At 38.3% G+C, this 6412-nt stretch overlaps 1 non-coding gene across 1 annotated transcript; it reads left to right on the forward strand.

Moving 5' to 3' along the window:
• Nucleotides 1-4749: 4749 nt before the first annotated feature.
• Nucleotides 4750-4886, forward strand: LOC128578833 (small nucleolar RNA SNORA2/SNORA34 family). The gene has a single exon (XR_008377937.1). It is a non-coding gene; the product is annotated as a small nucleolar RNA SNORA2/SNORA34 family (small nucleolar RNA).
• The last annotated feature ends 1526 nt before the right edge of the window (nt 4887-6412 follow it).

A 6412-nucleotide genomic window follows, 5' to 3' on the forward strand; every position in this document is an offset into this window, starting at 1 on the left:
CCTTTATATCAGATAAAACAGAAGTTAAGTCGAACCAGTATAAAGAGGCAAAGAAAGATATTATATAATAACAAAGGTATCAATTTAGTGAGAGGATATAGCAATTCTAAATACATTTATACCCAACACTGGAGCACCCACACACATAAAGAAAATATTAATAGATCTAAAGAGAGAGGTAACTTGAACAAAATGACATAGAAAACGTCAACATGCCTCTTTCAGCATTGGACAGATCATCCCAGGGGTGTCCTAACTGTGACCTCAGGACATGCAGATTATTTAAGAATGTTTATCTGCAGTGTCAAATATCACAAAAAAATATGCATGGAAATTTTTTTTTCTCATCAGCTTTCATTAGTGATTGATTATTTAGTGTGCAGCCTAAGAAAGCTCAACTTCCTACAAAGTGCAGCAGAAAAGAGAAAAGGTTGGACATCCCTAATAGGCAGAAACTCAACAAAGAAATACCAGCATATCAGCAAACTAAAACGAGGATGAAATGGACCTAACAGACATTAACAGAACATTTTATATAACAGCTGCAGAATTACACACATTCTCCTCATCAGTACATGGAACAGTATAAACCATGTTAAGCCACAGAATAAGCTTCAACAAACTTTTAAAAATCAGAATCATATGAAGTAGCTGCCCTTATTACAGAATTAAACTAGAAATCAAAAGAGGAACTTTAGAAATTTTACAAATATCTGGAAATTAAACAATATGTACTTGAGCGACCATGTGGACAATGAAGAAATTAAGAAAAAAAAATGTTTTGAAATAAATGAAAATAAAAGCACAGAATACCAAAACCTCGGGCATATAGCAAAAACAGTGCCTACATTAAACAATTTAGGATGTCAAATAATTTAATGATGGACTTTGGGGAACTCAAACAACAAAAACCAAACCCAAAATTAGTATAAAGAAAGAAATATAGGGCGGCGCAAGTGGCTCAGTGAGCAGGGCGCCGGCCCCATATGCCGAGGGTGGCGGGTTCAAACCCAGCCCTGGTCAAACTTCAACAAAAAAATAGCCGGGCGTTGTGGCGGGCGCCTGTAGTCCCAGCTACTCGGGAGGCTGAGGCAAGAGAATCGCCTAAGCCCAGGAGTTGGAGGTTGCTGTGAGCTGTGTGACGCCACGGCACTGTACCGAGGGCAATAAAGTGAAACTCTGTCTCTACAAAAAAAAAAAAAAAAAGAAAGAAATATAATAAAGATAAGAGCAGAACTAAATGAAATAGCGATGAAAAAAACAATATAAAAGATAAACAAAATGAACAGTTTTTTTTTTTTTTTTTTTAAGTTAAGTAAAATTGATAGGCCAGGCACAGTGGCTCACACCTGTAATCCTAGCACTCTGGGAGGCTGAGGCAGGTGGACAGCCTGAGCTTAGGTGTTTGAGATCAGCCTGAGCAAAAGGGAGTACTAGTCTATACTAAAAATAGAAAAAACTGGACAGTATTGTAACAGTCACCTGTATTCCCAGCTACTTGGGAGGTTGAAGCAAGAGGATGGCTTGAGTTCAAGAGTTTGAGGTTGCTGTGAGCTAGAATGCCAAGGCATTCAACCCTTGCAGGACGACAGAGTTAGACACTGTCTCAAAAATACATACATACATACACACATACACAAAATTGATAAACCACTACTGAAACCAACCAAGAAAAAGAGAGCATACCAACATAAAATTAGACACAAAAAAATGATGTTATGTGTATAACTGTTACCACAGAAGCACAAATACATGTTCAGGGACTATCATAAACTATACATCAACAAACTAGGAAACCTAGATGAAATGGATAAATTTCTAAACACATACAACTCACTAGTACTTCATCAGGAAGAAATAGAAAACTTGAACAAACCAATAATAGGTAATGAGATTAAATCAGTAACAAGAAGTTTCCCAACAAAGAAAAGTATAGGACTGTATGGCTTTGCTGCTGAATTGTACCATACTTTCAGAGAACTGACATCAATTTTAAAAACTATTTCAAAAAAGTCAAAGAGGAGAGAATTCTAACTCATCTATAAGGACAGCAGTACCCTAATTCAAAAAAAAAAAAAAAAAAAAAACAGACAAAGATGTAACAACAACTAAAGTATAGCCAAATATCCCTAATAAGCATAAATGTAAAAATTCTCACCAAAATATTAGCAAACTGAATCCTACAGTGCATCAGAAAGATAATACAACATGTTCAAGTGGAAATTATCCCAGGGATGTAATGATGGATCAACATACACAAATCAGGCTGGATGCAGAGCCTCATGTCTGTAATCCTAGCACACTGGGAGGCCAAGGCGGGTGGAACTCCTGGGCTCAGAAGTTTGCGACCAGCCTGAACAAAAGCAAGATCCCATCTCTAAAAAAAAAAAAAATAGGCATTGTGGCAGGTACTTATAGTCCCACAGTTGCTTGAGAAGCTGAGGCAAAAGGATCACTTGAGCAGAAAAGTTTGAGGTTGCTGTGAGCTATAGTGTCCACTGCACTGCACAGGACAACTGAGAGAGATTCTGTCTAAAAGAAAAAGTTACAAAAATTAATAAACATGATGTATCACATTAAGTAAATGAAGAACAGAAACTATATTATCCTCCTCACAGGAGAAGCAGAAAAAGGCACTGGATAAAATTCAACATCTTTTTTTTTTTTTTTTTTTTTGTAGAGACAGAGTCTCACTTTATGGCCCTCGGTAGAGTGCCGTGGCCTCACACAGCTCACAGCAACCTCCAACTCCTGGGCTTAAGCGATTCTCTTGCCTCAGCCTCCCAAGTAGCTGGGACTACAGGCGCCCGCCACAACGCCCGGCTATTTTTTGTTTGCAGTTTGGCTGGGGCCGGGTTTGAACCCGCCACCCTCAGTATATGGGGCTGGCGCCCTACCGACTGAGCCACAGGCGCCGCCAAAATTCAACATCTTAAATGATCAACACATCGAATCCCATAATGGCATAAATGTATTTATGATCTATGTACAAATGATTTAATAAACAAAAAAGAATATAAACCAAAATGGAGTTTAACAAACAACCAAATAAAAATACAGTTGATATGTCTAAAAAAAAAAAAATTCAACATCTTTACAAAAAACTCTCAACAAACTAGGCATAGGAGAAATCAACCTCAACACAAGAAAGGCTATTTATGACAATCCAATAATTAGCCTCACTGGAAAGGATGAAAAGCTAAATATCCTTCCTCTAAGAACTAGAACAGGACAAAGATTCCTACTTTCACTACTCCTCTTTAATGTAGTACCACAGAAATCCTACCCAGAGCAATCAGGCAAGAGAAAGAATTGATATTATTTTTATTATTATTTTTTTACACAGAGTCTCACTATGTTGTCCTTGGTAGAGTGTCATGGTGTCACAGCTCACAGCAACCTCAAATTCTTTAGCTTAAGCAATTCTCTTGCCTCAGCCTCCCAAGTAGCTGAGACTATAGGCACCCACCACAATGCCCAGCTAAGAGAGAAAGAAATTTTTAAAACTCCAAATTGGAAAAAAGGGAAGTCTAACTGTCCTTTGAAAACATGATCTCATATTTAGAAAAGCCTAAGGACTACACCAAAAATCCTAGAATAAACTAATACAGTCAAATTACAGGATATGAAGTAAACAAAAATCAATAGTGTTTCCATAAACAGATGATGAAATAGCTGCAAAATAAGTGAAGAAATCAATCTCCTTTACACTAGCTCAAAAACAAAACAAAACAGGCGGCGCCTGTGGCTCAGTCGGTAGGGCGCCGGCCCCATATACCGAGGGTGGCGGGTTCACACCCGGCCCCGGCTGAACTGCAACCAAAAAATAGCTGGGCGTTGTGGTGGGCGCCTGTAGTCCCAGCTACTCGGGAGGCTGAGGCAAGAGAATCGCTTAAGCCCAGGAGTTGGAGATTGCTGTGAGCTGTGTGATGCTATGGCACTCTACCAAGGGCCATAAAGTGAGACTCTGTCTCTACAAAAAACAAAACAAAACAAAACAAAACAAAAACACCCTAGGAATAAAGCTAACAAAGGAAGTTAAAGACGTCTACAAGATAAACTCCAAAACACTGATGAAAGAACTTGAAGAAGACACAAACAGAAACATACCTCATGCTCAAGGATTGAAATAAATAATATGGTTAAAATGAACATACTACCCACAGCATTCTACAGATTCAGTGCAATGTCTATCAAAATACCAATAGTATTTTCACAGAAATATAAAGAAGAATCCTAAAATTTGCATGGACCCAAAACCAAAAGAAACCAAAAGATCTCCAATAGCCTGGGCAGTGCTTGTGGCTCAAAGGAATAGTACTGGAGGTGGCGGGTTCAAACCCAGCCCGGGACAAAAAAAAAAAAAAAAAAATCACAAATAGCCAATGGAATCTTGAGCAATAAGAACACAGCTAGAGAAACCACACTACCTGACTTCAACATGTATCACAATGCTAAAGTAACCAAAATAGCATAGTATTGGCATCTTGACCAATGGAACAGATTAGAGAACCCTGAAATAAATCTAAACATTTACAGGCAATTATCATTGACAAAGATACCAAGAATACACAATGGAGAAAGAGAACCCTCTTCAGTAAATAGTGGTGGAAAAACTAGATATCCACATGCAGAAGAGTGAAATTAGACCCTCATCTTTCACTATACACAAAAATCAACTCAAAACAGATTAAAGATTTAAATGTAAGACCTGAAAACTATAAAACTTCTAAAAGAAAACATAGAAGATTGGCCCTGAATCAAGGCCAGCAGTTTGCTGAAGCTGTTGGTTTCAAGCAGGAGCCTAAAGAATTATCTTTCAATGGTCTGTTGGCCATTTCAGAACTTTGGAAATGTGATGGTCAATTCATTAGAAAGAAACAGTATGAGTCATTGGTGATATATGTAGGCTAGTGTGATTTGTAGTCTTAATACTGTCGGGTTCCAAAATAATAATAAAAATATTAAATAAATAAAAATATAATATAAATTATATTTATCTCAAAAAAAAAAAAAGAAAACATAGAAGAAAGACTCTAACACATTTGTCTCAGCATGATTTTATGGCTAATGCTGGAAGAATGGGGACCAAAGATCCTATTCTTGACAAAGGAAAGCACCCCCAGAAAAAGAGGAAAACTAAAAAGTAAGCTGAGTGTGTTGGAACAAAGAAAAGTCAGCTAGTTTACATCTAAGCTAGCCATTGCTACCGAGCTTCTTGCCTTTTCTGAAATTCTAGCCTATTGGGGATACACCTTACAATCCCCCTGCTGGGTCTGTGAGCACTCTGAGAAGATAAATGGCCATAGAAGAGATTATGGCAAGTCTTAGAAAAGATACATCTTCTAGGGTATTTCCTGCCCATTAAACAGGCAAAACAGATACCCATTGTGGAGATTTGCCTTTGCCTGAGGCAGAGACCAAGGGAGTAGCTCAAGCTCTGAGATATGGGCAGAAGAGCTTATATCCCTTATCACAGAGGAAAGTCCTCTGTGGTGGTGATGGGAGGAAAATGCCTCCCTCCCTCAGATCCCTCAGAGGAGATTAACACCAGTGGCATTTTACACCATAGAGAAATAGTGGAGCTTAACACCTCCCTAGAAATCTGTGTGTGACGTCAAGCAGGAGGCTCTCCTATACAAGGCTCAGATTTCAGATTATTGAGGTCTACCCTTAAGGTTAATAATAAAAATAGGAGCTGATATGAGTAATCCGAGAAACTGCTGACATCTTTGTTCCATCCCTCATCTTACCCTCTGGGCAAATAGACTTCAATAAAATCAGAGTAAAGCAATGACTCTGGGGCATTGCCGGAATCCCACAACTGGCAATGGACCCCTGAGCTCCCACTTTTAATTCTACTCTATGTCTTTTGTCTTTCTTTACCATCATTCCTAACTTTATATTTCTTCAGTGGATCACTGTCAGTTAACACAGGTCTTAGTGGATGCTGCTCTCAGAGCAGGACCCTGACAGCTAAGACCTCAGAAGCATAGGCAACAAAAACAAAAATAGATGCATGGGACTATATTAAACAAAAAAGCTCCTGCTGCACAGTAAAGAAACAATTAACCAACTGGAGAGGCAACCTGTCGAATGAGTGAAAATATCTACAATCTATACATTGTATAAGAGACTAATACCCAAAATATACAAAGAATTCAAACAACTCCACAGCAAAAAAATAAATAAATATATATATAGATATACTCAAACATACATACATACCATTAAGAAGTGGGCAAAGGACCCAAATAGATATATCTCAAAAGAAAACATACAAGCCTAGAAGGGTGGTGCACACCTATAGTCCTAGCACTTTTTGACCCTGAGAGGGTCATGTGAGCCCTGAAGTTTGGGACAAAGTAAGGTAACATAGCAAGACCCTGTCCCTACCAAACATTTAAAAATC

Source organism: Nycticebus coucang, chromosome X (assembly GCF_027406575.1).
Source record: "Nycticebus coucang isolate mNycCou1 chromosome X, mNycCou1.pri, whole genome shotgun sequence".
Taxonomy (NCBI): domain Eukaryota; kingdom Metazoa; phylum Chordata; class Mammalia; order Primates; family Lorisidae; genus Nycticebus; species Nycticebus coucang.